Here is a 23,925-nt window from a genome sequence, read left to right as displayed (position 1 = left end):
GTGATCGTCCCCCTCTATTCGACATTGGTGAGGCCTCATCTGGAGTACTGTGTCCAGTTTTGGGCCCCACACTACAAGAAGGATGTGGATAAATTGGAGAGAGTCCAGCGAAGGGCAACAAAAATGATTAGGGGTCTGGAACACATGAGTTATGAGGAGAGGCTGAGGGAACTGGGATTGTTTAGTCTGCAGAAGAGAAGAATGAGGGGGGATTTGATAGCTGCTTTCAACTACCTGAGAGGTAGTTCCAGAGAGGATGGCTCTAGACTATTCTCAGTGGTGGAAGAGGACAGGACAAGGAGTAATGCTCTCAAGTTGCAGTAGGGGAGGTTCAGGTTGGATATTAGGAAAAACTTTTTCACTAGGAGGGTGGTGAAACACTGGAATGCGTTGCCTAGAGAAGTGGTAGAATCTCCTTCCTTAGAAGTTTTTAAGGTCAGGCTTGACAAAGCCCTGGCTGGGATGATTTAATTGGGTACGGGTCCTGCTTTTGAGCAGGGGGTTGGACTAGATGACCTCCTGAGGTCCCTTCCAACCCTGATATTCTATGATTTTATGATTCCTCAGCAAGCAGCACCCCAGCCTTTAGGTTAATAGCTGACTGGTCCTCTCAGTGGCTGGTGAAACAGAAATCTGTAGAATCATAGAATCTCAGGGTTGGAAGGGGCCTCAGGAGGTCATCTAGTCCAACCCCCTGCTCAAAGCAGGACCAATCCCCAATTTTTGCCCCAGATCCCTAAATGGCCCCCTCAAGGATTGAGCTCATAACCCTGGGTTTAGCAGGCCAATGCTCAAACCACTAAGTTATCCCTTCATAGAATCATAGAATCATAGAATATCAGGGTTGGAAGGGACCCCAGAAGGTCATCTAGTCCAACCCCCTGCTCGAAGCAGGACCAATTCCCAGTTAAATCATCCCAGCCAGGGCTTTGTCAAGCCTGACCTTAAAAACCTCTAAGGAAGGAGATTCTACCACCTCCCTAGGTAACGCATTCCAGTGTTTCACCACCCTCTTAGTGAAAAAGTTTTTCCTAATATCCAATCTAAACCTCCCCCACTGCAACTTGAGACCATTACTCCTCGTTCTGTCATCTGCTACCATTGAGAACAGTCTAGAGCCATCCTCTTTGGAACCCCCTTTCAGGTAGTTGAAAGCAGCTATCAAATCCCCCCTCATTCTTCTCTTCTGCAGGCTAAACAATCCCAGCTCCCTCAGCCTCTCCTCATAAGTCATGTGTTCCAGACCCCGAATCATTTTTGTTGCCCTTCGCTGGACTCTCTCCAATTTATCCACATCCTTCTTGAAGTGTGGGGCCCAAAACTGGACACAGTACTCCAGATGAGGCCTCACCAATGTCGAATAGAGGGGAACGATCACGTCCCTCGATCTGCTCGCTATGCCCCTACTTATACATCCCAAAATGCCATTGGCCTTCTTGGCAACAAGGGCACACTGCTGACTCATATCCAGCTTCTCGTCCACTGTCACCCCTAGGTCCTTTTCCGCAGAACTGCTGCCTAGCCATTCGGTCCCTAGTCTGTAGCTGTGCATTGGGTTCTTCCGTCCTAAGTGCAGGACCCTGCACTTATCCTTATTGAACCTCATCAGATTTCTTTTGGCCCAATCCTCCAATTTGTCTAGGTCTTTCTGTATCCTATCCCTCCCCTCCAGCGTATCTACCACTCCTCCCAGTTTAGTATCATCCGCAAATTTGCTGAGAGTGCAATCCACACCATCCTCCAGATCATTTATGAAGATATTGAACAAAACTGGCCCCAGGACCGACCCTTGGGGTACTCCACTTGATACTGGCTGCCAACTAGATATGGAGCCATTGATCACTACCCGTTGAGCCCGACAATCTAGCCAGCTTTCTACCCACCTTGTAGTGCATTCATCCAGCCCATACTTCCTTAACTTGCTGACAAGAATACTGTGGGAGACCGTGTCAAAAGCTTTGCTAAAGTCAAGAAACAATACATCCACTGCTTTCCCTTCATCCACAGAACCAGTAATCTCATCATAAAAGGCGATTAGATTAGTCAGGCATGATCTTCCCTTGGTGAATCCATGCTGGCTGTTCCTGATCACTTTCCTCTCATGCAAGTGCTTCAGGATTGATTCTTTGAGGACCTGCTCCATGATTTTTCCAGGGACTGAAGTGAGGCTGACTGGCCTGTAGTTCCCAGGATCCTCCTTCTTCCCTTTTTTAAAGATTGGCACTACATTAGCCTTTTTCCAGTCATCCGGGACTTCCCCGGTTCGCCACGAGTTTTCAAAGATAATGGCCAATGGCTCTGCAATCACAGCCGCCAATTCCTTCAGCACTCTTGGATGCAACTCGTCCAGCCCCATGGACTTGTGCACGTCTAGCTTTTCTAAATAGTCCCTAACCACCTCTATCTCCACAGAGGGCTGGCCATCTCTTCCCCATTTTGTGATGCCCAGCGCAGCAGTCTGGGAGCTGACCTTGTTAGTGAAAACAGAGGCAAAAAAAGCATTGAGTACATTAGCTTTTTCCACATCCTCTGTCACTAGGTTGCCTCCCTCATTCAGTAAGGGGCCCACACATTCCTTGGCTTTCTTCTTGTTGCCAGCATACCTGAAGAAACCCTTCTTGTTACTCTTAACATCTCTGGCTAGCTGCAGCTCCAGGTGCGATTTGGCCCTCCTGATAACATTCCTACATGCCCGAGCAATATTTTTATACTCTTCCCTGGTCATATGTCCAACCTTCCACTTCTTGTAAGCTTCTTTTTTATGTTTAAGATCCGCTAGGATTTCACCATTAAGCCAAGCTGGTCGCCTGCCATATTTACTATTCTTTCGACTCATCGGGATGGTTTGTCCCTGTAACCTCAACAGGGATTCCTTGAAATACAGCCAGCTCTCCTGGACTCCTTTCCCCTTCAAGTTAGTCCCCCAGGGGATCCTGGCCATCCGTTCCCTGAGGGAGTCGAAGTCTGCTTTCCTGAAGTCCAGGGTCCGTATCCTGCTGCTTACCTTTCTTCCCTGAGTCAGGATCCTGAACTCAACCAACTCATGGTCACTGCCTCCCAGATTCCCATCCACTTTTGCTTCCCCCACTAATTCTACCCGGTTTGTGAGCAGCAGGTCAAGAAAAGCGCCCCCCCTAGTTGGCTCCTCTAGCACTTGCGCCAGGAAATTGTCCGCTACGCTTTCCAAAAACTTCCTTCATATCACAGCAATAAAAGCTGGTATTTAACAGCTAAATTATTCTTATTTAAGGGTCACACAACCACAACCAAGTTCACCATGGCCTGCAGTTCAACCTCCTCAGGCCAGATCCCCACCTTCCAAAATGAAGAATGACCTTTGTTCTTTGCAGGCGCACCTCACATTCTTACACATCCACAGCTGCTTCCCACAGTCTTCAGTCTTCAACTTGCTGTTCCAGCACATTCCATATACTACAAATCAGTTTTAATTAAAAATATGCATAATGATGATGCACAAGACTAAGTAGAAAGTAAGACCCAGGGGTTCTGACCCCTCTGTTGTTTTTGTTTCCACTGGGTCTTATCTCTTTATTACAGTACACACTCTTCGGTGCCCCTGTAACCTAACTGCATCATCATGGAATACTATGGGTGTAGCTTAGTGGGCACTCAGTAGGCCAGGTAGAAGATAGACTTTAATAATACCATGATAGTAAGCCACACCAGAGAAGGCAGGCAGTGATACCTGTCATAGTGCCCCTGGGAACAATCTGTTTTCCTGCACTTTAAAAAGCCACCTCATTCCATGGTTCCTTGTTGCAGCCATCCTCCATTTGACGACTGCCCAGATCTCTCGCTCAAGACCAGGCCTTCTAGAGCTATGTGAATAACTGATTTTTCAGTTCACTGGCAGTTCAAAAAAAATTGTGAAAAAGTTTGTCTTGAGTTGACCCAAATTAAAACTTTTTAAAATTTCTGGCAAATTGAAGTCAAAAATTGTTTTTCATTTCATTTTGATTTTAAGCTTGTCTAACATTTTTTATTTCTTTATAATAAAACTGAAGGAAATTTCAAAATGAAAAATCATTTCAAATAGAAAAATAGAAACATTTCATTTAAAAAATGTCAAAATATTTCATTGGGGGGGATTGAATGAAATAATTCAGAAAAATCAACAAAAAAATTGAAAAATGTTTTGGTTGACCTGAATCTGCATTTGTTCATCAAAAATAATTTTGGTTCAAAAATTTTGCCCAGCTCTAATGTCTCATCTGCTTGCTGCATGGTTATTGAGTGATCTACAGCACTCCCTCTCCCGATGGCTGAGTGCCCTGCCTTCACAGCACTCCCACAGTCTGCTGGAGCTGTGGGTTCAGAAGACAAGAACCAAGCTGGAGTCTCTTTGGGTAAGTTTATATTGTGTTTTAAAATGTGCAGCACTGAGCCTCAGAGCCCAGGTCTACTGACTCCAGCTCACACTATGGCACTAAAAACAGCCACGTAGATGTTGCAGCTTGGACTGGAGTTCAGGCTCTGAAACCCACCACCTTTTCTGGCTTCAGAACCTGAGCTTCAGACTGAGCCCAGCTGTTGTTAGTACCTTGGCGTGAGCCCCGCGAGCCCAAGTCTATAGCCCCAGGCTCTGAGACTTGCTGCTATGGATTCTCAAATACAGTGTGGGCATGCCCTCAGAGATTATGGATAAAATTTTCTAAGGTGCCTGAGTGTCTTAGGAGCCTAAGTCCCATTTTTAAAAGGGACTTAGGCACTTAGCACACTAAGGGTCAATGGGACATAGACTGCAAAGTGTTTAAATCACTTGGGAGCTTTTGAAAATGTTACACGATATGATTAAAACCCCAAATCAAACCCATCTCTTACAGACTGGTAGTGAACCAGGAGCGCGCTTCTCTAGCATGAACATGCGATTTAATAAGCATCATTCTCTGTTGCATTTACTGTTTAGATTAAATTTTCAACAGCATTTAATTGGCAATTGCTCCATTCTTCCCATTTATTTACCCTGCATTTCACTGTGCTCCTTTGAAAGTCAAATTGAATGTACTTCTTTTTTTGGCACAATATGCTCTCTAATTCTGTGTGATGATCACAGGGGAACTACAGCTAGTCCCCCATATGTAAATGCTAGTAGCTGTCATTCACCTTCCTGAAATTATGCTGCTGAGAGAGCCAATGTGTGCGCATTTGTTAGTAAAACTGAGAGATAGATACACATACAGCATTTCTAAAAGCAATTGTTCACTATATGTTCCTTAGTGCATTTCATTAAGTTGTTTGTTTACTTACAATATTCTTTTACACGTTTCTACACTAATTGTTGTGACCTCAGCAACAACAATGGTCAGCACTAGGATTTTCAAAGGAGCCTAAGGGAGCTAGGCATCCATTTTCCACTTCATTTGAGCACTGACTCTCTTAGGCTCCTTTGAAAGTTCCACTTTGTTTCAGGTCTGATCAACATTAAACAGCGTTTTTCAATGATTGTGCATCCCCTTATGGGAGTTGTAGTTCAGAGTGTGTGTTGCCCTCATTCTCCCCTATGGGCCAACTACCCTGGCTGAACTACATTTCCCATGATGCAGCACAGTCTTCTCGCTGACTGATCTGTCTGGTACATCATGGGAGATGTAGTCCAGACAGGGTACCCGGCCCAGAGTGGAGAATGAGGGCCCCCCTGGGCAATCTGAACTACAACTTCCATAAGGCAATGCACCATAATTGGGAAATGCAGCATAATATTGAACTGAATCAAAATTAAACATTTCATACCAGATCAGCAATCCAAAATATTTTGACTGACCTGAATTAAAATATTTTGTTTTAGTTTTTTGGCAAAATTGAAATTTCCCCACAGAAAATTTTGATCTTGCTGAAACTGCATTTTCCATTTGAAAATCATTCTGTGGGAACATTCCTGGCCAGGTTCAAACATAGGTCTTCTGAGTCACAGGCTAGCACAGATATAGCAAGCCATCCTTCTTCTTCAGGTATGTTAGCAACAAAAAGAAAGTCAGGAAAAGTGTGGGCCCGTTACTGAATGAGGGAGGCAACCTAGTGACTAGCTAATGTACTCAATGCTTTTTTTTGCCTCTGTCTTCACGAACAAGGTCAGCTCCCAGACTACTGCACTGGGCAGCACAGCATGGGGAGGAGGTGACCAGCCCTCTGTGGAGAAAGAAGTGGTTCAGGACTATTTAGAAAAGCTGGATGAGCACAAGTCCATGGGGCCAGATGCGCTGCATCCGAGGGTGCTAAAGGAGTTGGTGGATGTGATTGCAGAGCCATTGGCCATTATCTTTGAAAACTCATGGCGATCGGGGGAGGTCCCGGCTGACTGGAAAAAGGCTAATGTAGTGCCAATCTTTAAAAAAGAGAAGAGGGAGGATCCTGGGAACTACAGGCCAGTCAGCCTCACCTCAGTCTCTGGAAAAATCATGGAGCAGGTCCCCAAGGAATCAATTCTGAAGCACTTAGAGGAGAGGAAAGTGATCAGGAACAGTTAGCATGGATTCACCAAGGGCAAGTCATGCCTGACTAATCTAATTGCCTTCTATGATGAGATAACTGGCTCTGTGGATGAGGGGAAAGCAGTGGACGTGTTATTCCTTGACTTTAGCAAAGCTTTTGGTATGGTCTCCCACAGTATTCTTGCCAGCAAGTTAAAGAAGTATGGGCTGGATGAATGGACTATAAGGTGGATAGAAAGTTGGCTAGATCGTCAGGTAGTGATCAATGGCTCCATGTCTAGTTGCCAGACAGTATTAAGCGGAGTGCCCCAAGGGTTGGTCCTGGGGCCGGTTTTGTTCAATATCTTCATTAATGATCTGGAGGATGGCATGGACTGCACCCTCAGCAAGTCTGCAGATGATACTAAACTGGGAGGAGTGGTAGATATGCTGGAGGGTAGCGATAGGATACAGAAGGACCTAGACAAATTAGAGGATTGTGCCAAAAGAAATCTGATGAGGTAGGTATGCTGGAGGGTAGCGATAGGATACAGAAGGACCTAGACAAATTAGAGGATTGGGCCAAAAGAAATCTGATGAGGTTCAACAAGGACAAGTGCAGAGTCCTGCACTTAGGACGGAGGAATCCCATGTACCACTACAGACTAGGGACCGAATGGCTAGGCAGCAGTTCTGCAGAAAAGGACCTAGGGGTTACAGTGGATGAGAAGCTGGATATGAGTCAACAGTGTGCCCTTGTTGCCAAGAAGGCTAATGGCATTTTGAGCTGCATATGTAGGGGCACTTCCAACAGATGGAGGGACGTGATCATTCCCCTCTATTTGACATTGGTGAGGCCTCATCTGGAGTACTGTGTCCAGTTTTGGGCCCCACACTACAAAAAGGATGTGGAAAAATTGGAAAGAGTCCAGCGGAGGGCAACAAAAATGATTAGGGGACTGGAACACATGACTTATGAGGAGAGGCTGAGGGAACTGGGATTGTTTAGTCTGCAGAAGAGAAGAGTGAGGGGGGATTTGATAGCTGCTTTCAACAACCTTAAAGGGGGTTCCAAAGAGGATGGATCTAGACTGTTCTTAGTGGTAGCAGATGACAGAAGAAGGAGTAATGGTCTTAAGTTGCAGTGGGGGAGGTTTAGGTTGGATATTATAAAAAACGTTTTCACTAGGAGGGTGGTGAAACACTAGAATGCGTTACCTCAGGAGCAGGTGGAATCTCCTTCCTTTGAGGTTTTTAAGGACAGGCTTGATAAAGCCCTGGCTGGGATGCTTTAGTTGGGGATTGGTCCTGCTTTGAGCAGGGGGTTGGACTAGATGACCTCCTAAGGTCCCTTCCAACTCTGATATTCTATGATTCTATGATCCTTCCTACCATCCTATTCTAGCCATATTTACACCACAACCTCCAAGTGTATGTCCACGTGGAATAAAAAAATCTACAGCCGTGATTCTCAGAGCCCAGGGCAACTGAATTTATCTAATCTCTCTGCACCTGAGTTTCTTGTAAAATGGGGATAAACGATGCTTTGTAGAGATAGGTTTATAACACACTTTAACAGCATTATAGAACAGTAGAGTATTATTAATGCCGAACTAAAGTTAATTTCCTATCTTCCCTCCCAGCTCAGTGCTGAAGTATAATGAGGAAGGTATTGTGTGAGAGAAAATATGTGCTGCTCAAATCATCAATCATCAGTGGGATTCACACTCTGCTTTCATCCAATTTTTAAGTTCTCAGCCATTTATGAATGACACCAATGTAGCGCACAGGCTTTCAGCTACAGTAAGGCATGTATCTATGCCATGCCAAGAGTCCTAGACCTTTGTGATATCAGAGGTAATGCAATCAATCACCACCATTACTCTACAGCTAATTTGCATGCAACACTTTCATTGGTTGTATGAGACTGCACAGATTGTGGTTTATTTGGCCCATCTGCCATTGTTCTTACAGCACAGGGCTTCAGCTATGAATGTGGATGTAATGTGACATCCATACTGATTATCAAGAGTAGGATTCAAACCTGGGACTTCTGGATCTAAAAGCATCTACTACTACTACTACTACTGAAAGACCTACTTGTTAGCTAGAAGTCACCTGGCACATAATCTTCTATGCCACTAGAGGGAGACAGAGAGCCACACTGTCAACAGGTTATCTACATGATCCCATCCATTTGAATCTGTGTATCTCTCAAGCATTTATTAATCTATTTGATAACACCTTTTTCAGAGAGGTTTCAGATACCAGACACGGGTGGGAGACAACTTTTACATCCCATGAATATTTTCAAGAGTTCAAAATTTCTTTCCATCTCAAACTGAGATAAAAAGTTGACATCTCAAAAATATTCTCCAGATGGTAAACAGATTCTTTCATTTTGGATCAACTGAACCATTTCGCTTTGATAATTTTGAAAAGTTTTGTTTCACTGTTGACCTTTCTTTTTTAACCTCTTTTTTTAGTTTCATCTACTTAAATTTCAAAATGAAAATTAATTTTGAACCAGAAAACTGGATTTTGAAAACAAAACAAAACACATCAACAATTTTGAAATCTTTTTTTCCCCTCAACAATTTTTGGAGTTGGGAAATATGTTGAACCATTCAATTCCTGCTTTACCCCCAGTGACACAAAGATACTGGTGCAGAGCAGGGCACGGATCTCTTTAGTCTCATTCTACTGCCTTAACCACAAGACCGTATTTCCTTAATGAGCTGGTGGCCTTTGTGCAGATGCCAGTGGACATAGGGCGACATGATTAGTATTGGGAAACATATATGTAGTGTTGTTGACCGCTGTGGTGGAGAAGCCAGTGAATCACTGCATTCACAGATTGGACTGTGTCAGGTGATGATAGTGCTGAGATGTATTAGGTGGGCCATGGTGCTGTAAGTGCACTAAGGAGAAAAAGGGGTCATTTGCATGTCCAAGCCCCTTTATATTCTCCCTTTAAAGGAGAATATAAAATAAATGAAACTGCTTTAAATGGTCATCCTTACAGTTGGAAATTCACAACAGGCATCCTATTACTGCCAACAGGAATGTGCTCTTGTCTCCTGCATCCTAGGGTTTGACCATAAAGCCAGGAATTGGGGACTCTAAAAGCAAAGGAAAATGGAAAGCCGAGATTGCCACTGCATTTTCAGCTCAGCCCATGCCTAGGCAGTGCAGCATGGATGGTCCTTTCATTAAGAACAGTGGGCCGTGTTGCATACTGTGTCCTGCACTGAACCACGGCGAGGCACATGAAGGCTGAATTGAGAGGGCACTTTTAGCCTGGACTGAAAATAGTTGAGCTTTGTTCGTTTGTGTCTGACAGACCTTTGGGGTAGGTCTATACAACAGCCACGGCTGTGATCTGCAGCTCATATAGATGTCCTCACTCCAGCTAGCTTGCTAAAAACAGCAGTGAGGGTGCCTGTTTAGTGCAGACTGCACAAGCAAGTACGTAGCTGGGGGTCAGGTGGGGCTAGGCTCCTGCCACAACATTCTCACTTTTTTATGGAGCTAGCTAGAGCAGAGCTTGTGCAGGTTTGTCGACACAAGCTGCCATTCACAGCTCCAGCTGCAAGGCAGATGTACCCTTAGTGCAGTTTTAAAGGAAGAAATTTCAAGTTTTTCTATTTGAAAACACCCGTGAAACCACTGGCAACCCATTCTTGCCCATGCTGCCTCCTGGGTGGTGGTGAATGGTAGAAAAGTTATGGTTTGGTAATGATGCAAAAGTCCAAACATCCGCTCTCTCCCCGGTGTAGCCCAGTGGGCTAGTTTGCCTTTGTTATATTCACTGCTACTGTAACCCAGTGGGCTAGCTTGCCTTTATTATATTTACTGCTTTGCATTATATTCCGCTTTGCATTATATTCAGCAGGTTTCAAAAACAGACTCCAACGAGAAACTGCTGAGCTTGAATTAATATGCAAACTAGATACCATTAACTTGGGTTTGAATAGAGACTGGGAGTGGCTGGGTCATTACACATATTGAATCTCTTTCCTTAAGTATCCTCACACCTTCTTGTCAACTATCTAAATGGGCCATCTTGATTATAACTACAAAAGATTTTTCTCCTGCTGATAATAGCCCATCTTAACTAATTAGCCTCTCCAGTTTGTATGGTAACTTCCAACTTATCTGTATGTATATATATATATATCTTCTTACTATATGTTCCATTCTATGCATCCGATAAAGTGGGCTGTAGCCCACGAAAGCTTATGCTCTAATAAAGTTGTTAGTCTCTAAGATGCCACAAGTACTCCTGTTCTTTTTATTATATTCAGCAGTAATGCAAGAAATTTACAGGTCTGTATCCTGTAAGACATTAGCTTCAGCAAGTTAGCATAAGGCTTGAGGCCTATGCACATTGAACAGATAAACTTTGCACAGATAGACAGCCCAACAGAAAACCCCAAGTATCTGGGGAGCTTAAAATAGAGTTTAAGGGGAAGTTCTGCCCACAGGTACACGAGTCAACCACAGAAGCGTCCTGGCAATGAATGGACTTACATAACAAGTACATGAGATACATCTAAGGCTAACCTGCTTGCTTGCCTATATATCTTTTCTTATAAGTTTCTCATTTTCTTATGGGTTTGATTATTTGTTTTATTATAATAGATTTATATTAAAGTACATTTTGGCTGTAACACAAGGGACCTGCAGGCCAGATCCTGTATGTTGAGCTAAGGCAAAGTTAGTGTATATATGTTTGGGACCTTTCACCTAGATAGATGGTGATGAGCTAAAGCATAAGGTCCATGTATGGCTGCGACCTTTAACATATAGGATGCATTAAAGCAGGTTGGCTTACGGGTGTTCCTAAGTTCATACCCCTTTAAACTTATCAGGTACACCACAACTTGGAACTTGGAAAGAACCGAAAGAACCAGTTAGGACAAAAATAACAAATGTGATACCTAATCTTAAAAGGGCTATGGTAATGAATGGACATACATGATAATAAGTTGAGATCACTGATAGGAAAAAGACACTCCAACATTAGTAAGGTAAGGAAATATAAATAAGGGAAAAGGGGAAAAAAATCCCCTACCGAATATGCATCAAACACAGCGGCATCAGTGTAATATATTATAAAAGTGACATCCTAGCATAGGGGCGGTAGGAGAGAGAGATGCCAGAATCATGGCCACTGGTGATGATGGGGAAGGCGATGAGGAAGATGACAGCTAACATTTCAGGTTGTTCTGCAGGAGATGGTGTGGGTACATGGATGTGCAGATTTACATTCTGTCGTATCTCTATCTATCTTACTAAGTTGGGGTATTTGTGACTGTGCTAAATGTTTTAATAAATTATATTTGTAAATATAAAAGAGTTCCTATAGTGTGAGTGTTGCAACTGTGCACATCAGAGTTCCCAACTATATAATAATTTGAATAATACTGGGCCTGATCTTGGGCCAAAAACCTGGCAACCCTCAAAGTAATAATTGGGGATGCTCAAGTAACCAATATAATTATTACACGACCTATAGATCGGGCAAGACGGGGCCAATTGGGACACCAATGCTGAAAGGCACCTGCTGCTTCTTGCACATAGCCAACTCATCCCTAATTTTAGTGCCAAGGTTCTAAATACATTTATGAACTCCCATATGTATGATATCAGTGCCTGCAAAGGGCAATCCTAAGTGTTTAAATAGTTGGTGGGAGCTGCCACATTGGCACTGTTTCTGATATTGATTTAGAAGCATCTTATCCCCACAAAGCAATCAGGGCCACTGGCTCTTTTTTACAGACCATTTCAAATGATCTAGAGGTACTGTTTGCCAGAAGCTGTGAATGGGCAACAGGGGATGGATCACTTGATGATGACCTGTTCTGTTCATTCCCTCTGGGGCACCTGGCATTGGCCACTGTCGGAAGACAGGATATGGAGTAGATGGACCTTTGGTCTGACCCAGAATGGCCGTTCTTATGAGGGAGAAGAAAGTGAGCACCGCTCCTCCTTGTATCTAATATGTTCTTGGGAGGAAAGGGGCATAAGTGGAAACAGCCTGAGTGGGGGCATGTGTGTCTGTCTCAATCTCGACTACAGCCTGCCCCCTCTTTTGTTATCTATTTATTTAAGGGATGTGGCACAGGTAATGGATCTAAGGAGCAGATCTAAGGTGTTGCCTTGCTTTTGCCAAATAGTCTCATTTAATTCCAGAAATGGGAACCCCTCCTCTGCCCCTTCAGAAGCCAGGGGCTCTGGCAAAGGAAAGTTTATGGAACTGGGGCACCTGTCAAAACATTCCAGTGACCAAATCAAAGGTAAAATCCATGATCCATAAAAGAGGATCTGCATCATCAGGAAGTGACGCAGAGCGAGAAAGAATGGTCTTGTGGCTAACACAAGTTACTAGGGCTCAGGAAATCTGAGATCAGTTCGCAGCTCTGCCACAGACTCCATGTGTGACCTTGGGCAAGTCACTTAAGCTATGTCTACACTTATGGTGGCATGTAGAGTACAGGTGGTACAGGTGCCACATGCCATGAGGAGAGGCTTTGGCAGGGGGAAGGTAGCGGGGAAGGACTCTGGCAGGGGGGAAGCAGCAGGAGCCTTTCCCTGCTGCTGCAGTATTTCACTATGGTGGGGCCAGGCTCTGGCACCAGGGTGGCAATAGGACACTATACTGCAGTGTAAATGTGGGAGGCCAAGCTTGGGTTTGTAGGAGGCCCATGTAAGCTCTCTCTTACTATGTACAGCACCTAGCACAACAGGGCTCTGATCTTGGCTGAGGCCTCTAGTTGCTACAGTAATACAAATAAATAATACTGAAGCATATGACCCTGAATCAGAAGTGTACATTGCCCTATAGAAATCTGTGCAGGCAATATGGATATTAAAGAACAGATGCTGGAACTTACCAAATGGGAAGAAACAAATATGAAAGAACAATATTCTTGAGAGAAGCTGCTTGTAGAATTTGACTTATGGCCTAATGGACAAGCAAATGAATAGTAGGCCTGAAATCCTAGGGAATAAGCTGCATGGGAAGAATGGGTTAGATTCTCCTCTGCCTCATACTTCATGTAGACCTTTACATCTGTGCCAAGCGGCTGTAAAACATTGCTATTCTGGTGTGGCACAAATGGATACTTACTTTGTAAGAAGTGGACCATAAATCTGTCCAGGATGTTAAGAGGAAAGGGACTGATGCTGGAAAAGTATCAACATCCCAATATTAAATTTGACAATGTTTTACCACCAAAGAGCTGCTTGTGGAAGGAAGCAGCCTCTATCTAGAAAACACTGTGCTCTGCCTTGCAGCTTAATTCCTCAGAAAAGCAATTTAGCATGTGTCAGCTTCACTAAAACAATGGGCTCTCCAATATGGATTGATTTATCCTACACCCGAAGGCCTGTCAGGACATGGTTACTGAACAGTCCTCTGAAGACAGAGAAGAGACGTGAAAGGAGAGGATAACATGAAATGCAACTTAGACATAAATTGGTACTTTTAAATTTCACACACACAGCATAAACCAGAGAGCTGTTGTAAAGTAAACACTAATAATGGGCCAGAAAGCAGAAGGCAGTATAGAAACACAGTCTGCCATTCAGTGTGAAGATGCATGGAGAGAGGTCCAGTAACACAGTAACAGGCAGTCCTCAGAGTTACGAAAAACTTGAATTTTTCTGCAGAAAGAGGGTAGGGTTCACAAACAATTGGGTTTAATCAGAACACCAATTTTCTGCTGAAACCAAGTTTAGAGGGAAAACTTGCAGCCAGCCCTAATGATTAGTCTTAATGCCTTTTAGGTGGGATTTTCTATAGTGTACAGTAGCATTGACTGCAAAGTTAGGCCTCTGCTGGTGCTATTGAAAATATCACTTTACAGGTCTATCTAATCAACACATAACATGACACACCTAGCAGGGATTGAACCAATAGTCTCTGGGTCTAACAAAACAAGCTTCTATGGCCTGAGCTAAAGAATGCAGCTTTCCTAGTTTAAGGGGCTGTAGTGGATTCTAAACCTCTCTGCATGCACTAGCAAATAGAAGGGGACAAAGAACCACACTGCATAAGCATGTATTACATATAGCTTAGCAAAGGACGGGGTAGATAAATGGTGTCCCAACCTAACAGCCACATTGTGTCCTGTGCATGGGCTGGTCACAGATGTATGCCTTGTGCTTCCCTGAGTGCAACAACTGCTCTGGGTTAGCTGCTCTAGCTGCGCCAGCTAACAGAGTTGACTGGCTACAGAGATGAAACTTTTCTGCACTTCCATTAAGAGGTGGGTGGCCAGTGGGTCCATGTGGCAATAGCAAATGAGAGTCAATACACTTGAAGAGGGAAAAAGACAGTTGGTTTTATTGCAAGCAGATCACACTATACAGATGTAATCCTGCTGCCAGATGAGACTGGCATCAAAAAAGGCTAGATTCAATTTTCTAGGGGTTCCTGCTGACAATTGAAACAACACTGGCTCCACCCCCGCCCAGAAACCTGGGAAAGTATCTATACGACACTGATACCATACCTATGGGAGTTCATAAATGTGTTTAGAACCTTGGCACTAAAATTAGGGATGAGTTGGCTATGTGCCAGAAGCAGCAGGTGCCTCTCAGCATCGGTGTCCCAACTGGCCCTGTGTTGCCCGATCTTTAGATCGTGTATTAATTATATTGATTACTTAAGCATCCCCAATTATTACTTTGAGGGTTGCCAGGTTTTTGCCCCAAGATCAGGCCCAGTATTATTCAAATTATTATATAGTTAGGAACCCTGATGTGCACAGTTGCAACACTCACACTATAGGAACTCTTTTATATTTACAAATATAATTTATTAAACCATTTAGCACAGTCACAAATACCCCAACTCAGTAAGATAGATAGAGATACGACAGAATGTAAATCTGTAAATTGCTCTGATAGGTAATACTTTCCCACCCACAAGCACTGAGTGCAGGGGTTTAAAACAAAGAGAGCTTTGGAGGAGCAGGGAGGGGGAAGAGACCAAACTGGGGAAAGCCCGTAATTAATAAATAAACAAATCCAGGGTGTCTTAGCAGGAGTTCTAACCTCAGTCCTCTTCTGGAACTTGTGACTGGGTGAATGTGTGTTCTAGCCACTTCCCCGCACCCAAGCTCCCTGCCCACAGTTTGTTGTCTTGGTTGGTGGAGGCCAAGGATTCTGGCAGGTAAGTGGTGTCTGGGCTGCTCTGGGACCTCTACAACAAGACCCAGCTCAGGTGATTTCAGCTTTGGTTGCTAGATAGGGAGGTCCACACCAGAGTTCCCCAAGTAGGCTGCTGTTCTCTGTAGCTTCAACCCAAGCTACCTCAGAACCATCACCCGCATCAGTACCACCCATGCACTGTCTGCCATCTCAAAGCAACCTCAGCTCTGCACCACCCACTGTTTTGTAGCTGTCTGAGCTCAGCTGTTTAAAGAAGAATCAGTGGTATAGAGGACCCTTAACAATATTCTTATCACCACAAGGGCAGTCCCAAAAGAACTCAGCAGAGCGTTCCGCCCTCTCTTCCTTTAGCCCTGTAGTCTCCATCAGGGTGACCCCTCACCCCAGGCACATTTGATGGAGGACCAATGAAACTTGTTTGTAAATCTTCCTCTGTACATGGTGCTCCGCAGATCTCTGTTTCTGGCCTCTTGCATGAAGTATGAGGGAGAGAAGAAGGAGGGCCTTCTCCGCACATATTTCTATCCCCTCCTCAATGTCTGTGCAGTGGCCCTTTCGAGGGAAAAAATATCACCCATTTCCCTGCTTGCCCTGATATGGGATTTTGTGCTCCCTGTTGCAGGTTGTGTGTCTTTTTCTGTTTGCAAATTGTTCATGAGCACTTTACAATTTTCTCCTATGTAGTCCTTGCTGACTGAATCATTTCTGATAATAATTCTTGGTCTGCAGTAAGCAGTTCATTGTTTTCATGATAAAGGCCTTGGCCCCTTTGACAGTAGAACAATATCTGGTACATAATATATTCAGGGAGGGGAAGGGAAGATGTAGATAGATTCAAATCCTCTTCCTAAAACTGGAACTTACTGTAATTGTGGTCAGTCAGAGCATATATTGGTCTCCTAAAAGCACCCAAACTCTCTGTTCTGTCTTGTTTATCTAGACATCCTCCCATTTGTAGTGAACCGCTACATGTATTTACAGCTGAGGAGGAAGGGGAAGTACAGTACTTGAAAGGCTCCAATTAGACTCCAGGGAGCACTCTGAGCTAAACTAACAAAGGATGCCTGGCAGCACCACAGAAATACTGTTGGCACACTATGAGTTGTGCCTGTAAAATAGCACCTCTGTCTCTGTGGTCCAAAGAGTCTGATAGTGGCCTCTCCAGAGTTTCTGCTCCTCAAGCCATGTTTCTCCTCCATTTACAGGTCCCTCTCTTGCTCCTTGCTAGGGTTTTTCTTTCCTTTTTGATTCCTGCTTCTCATTCTTTCCTCTTCAGCCACCAGGATGGAGGTGTCTTCTTTCTTGGATTCTTAAAGTCTAGTGAGATTACAGTAGGGGACTAGAAATCAGTACCACTAGGTTATCTTCCTGCCTCTGCCACTGACACTGTCAATTGACATGAGCCTCCCTATCTCACTTTTCCCATGTGCCAGATGGGAATAATTACATATCCTCTCTCTACTGTAAAGCACTGAAAGGAGCCAGGCACGTAATACGGTTATTAATCATAGTACAACAACAAACAGATATATTTGGGATAGGGTCTGGTTTCTACAGAACAGTTACAGTATCTCAAAGGTAAGCTTAATGACAGAGCAGTCATTGCACCAGGTTCGATTGTTTATGCCAGCCACTTGGTCAGAATTACATACAGCTGGACTGGGCAGAATTTGATTTTTTTTTATCGTTTTGATGGATAATATTGATTTTTAGTTGTAAGCCTGTTTTTCAATTTTCATCAATTTAAATTTTCACAGTTGTGCAAAATTAGGGGGTTTAAACTTTTTTTAGACTTTTATTGATTTAAATGTTCACAGTTGCAGGAGGGTCAGACAATGTGTGTGTGTGTGTTCGTGTGTTGGGGGGCAGGCAACAATTATTTAAGTACAGTAGATGTTGAGATTAAAAAAGCTAAAGCTTTGTAACCATTAAAACACAAACTGTTAACATCATATGTCAAAATTTTAGCCTTAAATCACACTTGAGGAAGTTCTCAAGCAGCATTTTCCTTACTTTGCCAGGCTTTAAATATCAATAATTATCTATGGAACTATTTTTTCATTGGTTTGTGTGTGGGCGGTGAAATCAAGGTTTATCAACATTCACTGATAAAAATCTAAACCTTCCAAGCCTTCAGAGAGCAATAGCTCAGTTGTTCTGGCGGGTGGATGCTGTAGAGACCTTCCCCCACTGACAAAGATCGTGTGATGTAGGTGATTTACTGAGTCACACTACACGGTATTTCCAGACAGCTATGTGGCAGCTGCAAGGTAACATTTCTGCTATCACTGATGAAACGGGGAGAGAATGACTCTTGTCACCATTAGATACTGTCAGTCTAGAATTGCAATCTACTCTCTCTGGAAAAGAATGATACAGTATCTCTCTACTGATGAGTGGGAGTGAAGATGCAGGATACCTTTGCAGATGTGGAGACAACGAGAGGGTCAGGCATGGTCATGAATGCCAGACTCTGAGTCTAGCGCCACCACATGGAGGGAGGTCAAGAGGGGAAGTGTCATGTCCTAGTCCTTCCTTTGCACTTGATAGCCGGGCTGGACCCAAATGAGAGTGGAGAGGGCACACTGCGCTTTGCCAAAGGGAAGTGCTATAAGTATGCTCCTGTTGCTCTCCAGAGGGAGCTGGGACTGTCTGTAGATCAATGCTTCCACAAGTTCCGACTTGGGGCTGCATGCCTCCACACCTGCTGCTCCTTTGAGCTGTGTCACAAAGGCACAAATTAGCTTCGGTTTTGTAGCATACAAGTTTACCTTCAATGAAAAGTGAAGAACTGTGAGAACCAAATATATTATGCAAAAAGAAAAGGAGTACTTGTGGCACCTTAGAGACTAACCAATTTATTTGAGCATGAGCTTTCGTGAGCTACAGCTCACTTCATCAGATGTATGCCGTGGAAACTGCAGCAGACTTTATATATACACAGAGAATATGAAAAAATACCTCCTCCCACCCCATTGTCCAGCTGGTAATAGCTTATCTAAAGTGATCATCAGGTGGGCCATTTCCAGCACAAATCCAGGTTTTCTCACCCTCCACCCCCCCACACAAATTCACTCTCCTGCTGGTGATAGCCCATCCAAAGTGACAACTCTTTACACAGCTGTGCAGAACACAATGCCATCCACAGCCTCAGAAACAACTCTGACATCATAATCAAAAAGGCTGACAAAGGAGGTGCTGTTGTCATCATGAATAGGTCGGAATATGAACAAGAGGCTGCTCGGCAGCTCTCCAACACGAGTTTCTACAAGCCATTACCCTATGATCCCACTGAGAGTTACCAAAAGCAACTACAGCATTTGCTCAAGAAACTTCCTGAAAAGGCACAAGATCAAACCCGCACAGACACACCCCTGGAACCTTGACCTGGGATATTCTATCTACTGCCCAAGATCCATAAACCTGGAAATCCTGGGCGCCCCATCATCTCAGGCATTGGCACCCTGACAGCAGGATTGTCTGGCTATGTAGACTCCCTCCTCAGGCCCTACGCTACCAGCACTCCCAGCTACCTTCGAGACACCATTGACTTCCTAAGGAAACTTCAATCCATCGGTGATCTTCCTGATAACACCATCCTGGCCACTATGGATGTAGAAGCCCTCTACACCAACATTCCACACAAAGATGGACTACAAGCCGTCAGGAACACTATCCCCGATAATGTCACGGCTAACCTGGTGGCTGAACTTTGTGACTTTGTCCTTACCCATAACTATTTCACATTTGGGGACAATGTATACCTTCAGATCAGCGGCACTGCTATGGGTACCCGCATGGCCCCACAGTATGCCAACATTTTTATGGCTGATTTAGAACAACGCTTCCTCAGCTCTTGTCCCCTAAAGCCCCTACTCTACTTGCGCTATATTGATGACATCTTCATCATCTGGACCCATGGAAAAGAAGCCCTTGAGGAATTCCACCATGATTTCAACAATTTCCATCCCACCACCAACCTCAGCCTGGTCCAGTCCACACAAGAGATCCACTTCCTGGACACTACAGTGCTAATAAACAATGGTCACATAAACACCACCCTATACCGGAAACTTACTGACCGCTATTCCTACCTGCATGCCTCCAGCTTTCACCCGGACCACACCACACGATCCATCGTCTACAGCCAAGCTCTGCGATACAACCGCATTTGCTCCAACCCCTCAGACAGAGACAAACACCTACAAGATCTCTGTCAAGCTTTCTTACAACTACAATACCCACCTGCAGAAGTAAAGAAACAGATTGATAGAGCCAGAAGAGTTCCCAGAAGTTACCTACTACAGGACAGGCCTAACAAAGAAAATAACAGAACGCCACTAGCCGTCACCTTCAGCCCCCAACTAAAACCCCTCCAACGCATTATTAAGGATCTACAACCTATCCTAAAGGATGACCCAACACTCTCACAAATCTTGGGAGACAGGCCAGTCCTTGCCTACAGACAGCCCCGCAACCTGAAGCAAATACTCACCAACAACCACATACCACACAACAGAACCACTAACCCAGGAACTTATCCTTGCAACAAAGCCCGTTGCCAATTGTGCCCACATATCTATTCAGGGGACACCATCACAGGGCCTAATAACATCAGCCACACTATCAGAGGCTCGTATACCTGCACATCCACCAATGTGATATGTGCCAGCAATGCCCCTCTGCCATGTACATTGGTCAAACTGGACAGTCTCTACGTAAAAGAATAAATGGACACAATTCAGATGTCAAGAATTATAACATTCATAAACCAGTCGGAGAACACTTCAATCTCTCTGGTCACGCAATCACAGACATGAAGGTCGCTATCTTAAAACAAAAAAACTTCAAATCCAGACTCCAGCGAGAAACTGCTGAATTGGAATTCATTTGCAAATTGGATACTATTAATTTAGGCTTAAATAGAGACTGGGAATGGCTAAGTCATTATGCAAGGTAGCCTATTTCCTCTTGTTTTTTCCTACCCCCCCCCTCCCAGATGTTCTGGTTTAACTTGGATTTAAACTTGGAGAGTGGTCAGTTTGGATGAGCTATTACCAGCAGGAGAGTGAGTTTGTGTGTGTATGGGGGTGGGGGGGATGTGAGAAAACCTGGATTTGTGCTGGAAATGGCCCACCTTAATTATGCACATTGTAGGGAGAATGGTCACTTTGGATGAGCTATTACCAGCAGGATAGTGAGTTTGTGTGTATGGTTTTTGGGAGGGGGTTGAGAGAACCTGGATTTGTGCAGGAAATGGCCCAACTTTATTATCATGCACATTGTGTAAAGAGTTGTCACTTTGGATGGGCTATCACCAGCAGGAGAGTGAATTTGTGTGGGGGGGGTGGAGGGTGAGAAAACCTGGATTTGTGCTGGAAATGGCCCACCTGATGATCACTTTAGATAAGCTATTACCAGCTGGACAGTGGGGTGGGAGGAGGTATTTTTTCATATTCTCTGTGTATATATAAAGTCTGCTGCAGTTTCCACGGCATACATCTGATGAAGTGAGCTGTAGATCACGAAAGCTCATGCTCAAATAAATTGGTTAGTCTCTAAGGTGCCACAAGTACTCCTTTTCTTTTTGCGAATACAGACTAACACGGCTGTTACTCTGAAATATATTATGGGTAAACTGCTTCCGGTTTATGAAATGCAAAATCCCAGCTGTGTGTTTGCACATGCACAGTGGGTCATTTTATACCAGAGCAGGGCTTTAAACACGTATAGACGAAAGCTGTGTGCTGACATGTTCAGAATATGCACCCTGAACATTAAGCCAACACATGAAGTTGCCAGTGCTGCATCATAGAACAAGAACTGTCTTCCAAATCACATGCTCTCACTTGGTTTTTCGGCCCTTGTGTGAGTCTATTTAGAGCTGATGGGAAACTTCTGATGAAACATTTTGTTGAAATTTGCAGATTTGGCAAAATTGCAACATCGCAGAGAGAGCTTGATTTTTGCTGGCGTTCTAACAGGATCCAGGCAGGTCTCCATCAGAAACCTGCTTGGTTTCCTGGCAGCTCACCTGCCTGGCTCCTTGGCAGCCTGCCTGGAGAGCTCCTGGAGAGCCCAGATTCCAGGGTTTGCAGCTCTGGATCAGCCAGCCACGTGGACTGCCCCAGGGCCAGGGACCCCAAATCTACCAGTATCTGTGGCTCTGGGGCAGCCTGCCGGGCGGACTGTCTGGGAGCTGGCACGCCATAACTTTCTGTGGAGAATTTTGAAATAGTTGGGTTTCATTCTTAATCAGAATGGAACCAAATTTCAAAATCCTCTGTGAAATGGAATGACCTTCCCCTGCCTTGCTATAAGTTTATCTCTATTAAAATTTTAGTCTCAATTTTTGGAACAGGTCCTCATGCTGTCACTGTAGCTTACGTCATGAATATTACTAACTTATGTTCCTACTAATTGCTGCTTGCTGTTTTTTCTTTTAATTTGCTGTAATTAGGAGGACTCATAAAAATAAAACAAGCTTGAGAATAAAAATATTCATTGCAAGAGGCATAGTGATGCAGTGGGTTACTTCACTAGTTTTCACTCCTACAGATGGAATCTGCAGGTTCAAATCCTGTCATAATGCAAATAAATTTGATAGTTTCCTGTTTAATGAAGAGTGAAGCCACCACACAGTGTAACACAACTGGCAGTCTCATAGAAAGAGCAGATAAAATGTACCCCTGGCCAGTACAAGACTTGTGCACCACTGAAGCCCTATTTCAAGGACTTAGGCTGGACATAAATGTTGTGTAAATCTTAGGCCAAGATAATGTACTAAATCTGGAAAGACACAGAAATGATTAGTGTGGCCCCTATGCAAAGATGACATGCAAATTTGTGAAACATTCCATATTTTTGGTGTGGATTCTCCACCACTGGTAATTTTAAAATCAAGATTGGCTGTTTTTCTAAGAGATAGTTGGGCATTGGTCCTGCTTTGAGCAGGGGGTTGGACTAGATGACCTCCTGAGGTCCCTTCCAACCCTGATATTCTATGATTCTATGATATGAAGTAGCTCAACCAGGAATTATTTCAGGGAAGCTCTAGAGTCTGTGTTATTCAGAAGGTCAGACTAGATGATCCCAGTGGTGCCTTCTGGCTTTATAATCTATGAATCATGTAGCGAATCCTCATACCATCTTTATGAGATAGGAGGAGTGGAATTATTTCCATTCTATACCTGGGGGAACCAAGACAGCAAGGTAAAGTCAGATAAAGCCAAGGCCACTAAGGGAGTTAACATCAGCACTGAGATGAGAATTCAAGAATTGCTGAATCCCAGTTCTGTGTTCAGATCCTTTGCCCCTCTCCCCATCTCAAAAGCATACAGAGTGGAGTCTTTTTCCATGCACCAATTCATGCCCATCTAATATTACTGGTGCTTAGATTCTACAATAGTAGATGCTTTGGAAAGGCAGATAAATGGAATTCAGTAAAGTTGTGTCTCTTGGACACAAATTGGCATTGAAAGTTTTCCTGTTTAATGACAATTGAACAGCCCTGTTGCTGGCACTTACTGTCAATTACTATCCATAGCCTCATGAAGTGAATGCTCATAAGTACTACATGGTCACAAAACTTCATCCATAGATAAAAATATTAATCTTTGTGCCGTGCACAGATGCCTTGCTGCTTCATTGTGAATGATGGGATTTTGAAGATCCAAAGCATAATCCCCATAGCTGAAAAATGAGGATGCACGCTTGACAGTCAGTCTCCTTCTCTTTCTTTCCCTCTGACGTGCCATTATTGGTTTCCTGGCATGCATCAGTACAGCTGCTGTCACAATGGACTGACAAATTCTCTCCGAATGACAGAAAATCTGGACAGAGAGCTGCATATTGTTCCTGAAAAATATCAGATTCTTCTTGTGAAGAGATTCTTCATGTGGATGAAAAGAAAAGAGAAGAGAAAGAAGCAGAAGTACTGTAGATATTACTAAGGCCGGGTATCTCCCAAATTATCTTTGCACTGCACAGTGACCACGATACTGGGTTTAATCCAAAAATGTGAATGCCTGGTGGTGCATTGCCTCACCCCTCCTCACTAGCTCCTTTCCTCTTACAACAAGGACTTCTGTGTAGAAAGATCTCTTTTCCACTAGCTGTTATTTGGCACAAGGCCCCCTCAGTCACACGCTTTACAATCACTCTCTCCACCTAATGGGCCCAAATCAGAAAAGAGCCCAAAGTGGTGTAACTGATGCTGTCTTCCTCTTACCTCAGCACCTCCTGCATCAGTTACACCCGGTTAGGCTCACTGGCCTCATTCCTGCCTCTGGTCAAGCAGTACTAGGTACAGCAG

The 23,925-nt window shown here is 44.0% G+C and overlaps 1 non-coding gene across 1 annotated transcript; it reads left to right on the top strand.

The window, feature by feature from the left end:
- The first annotated feature begins 22,372 nt into the window (after window positions 1-22,372).
- On the top strand, window positions 22,373-22,477 carry LOC140896006 (U6 spliceosomal RNA). The gene has a single exon (XR_012154420.1). It is a non-coding gene; the product is annotated as a U6 spliceosomal RNA (small nuclear RNA).
- The last annotated feature ends 1,448 nt before the right edge of the window (window positions 22,478-23,925 follow it).

Source organism: Lepidochelys kempii, chromosome 11, assembly GCF_965140285.1.
Source record: "Lepidochelys kempii isolate rLepKem1 chromosome 11, rLepKem1.hap1, whole genome shotgun sequence".
Taxonomy (NCBI): Eukaryota; Metazoa; Chordata; order Testudines; family Cheloniidae; genus Lepidochelys; species Lepidochelys kempii.
This window is presented reverse-complemented; position numbering and strand designations above follow the sequence as displayed.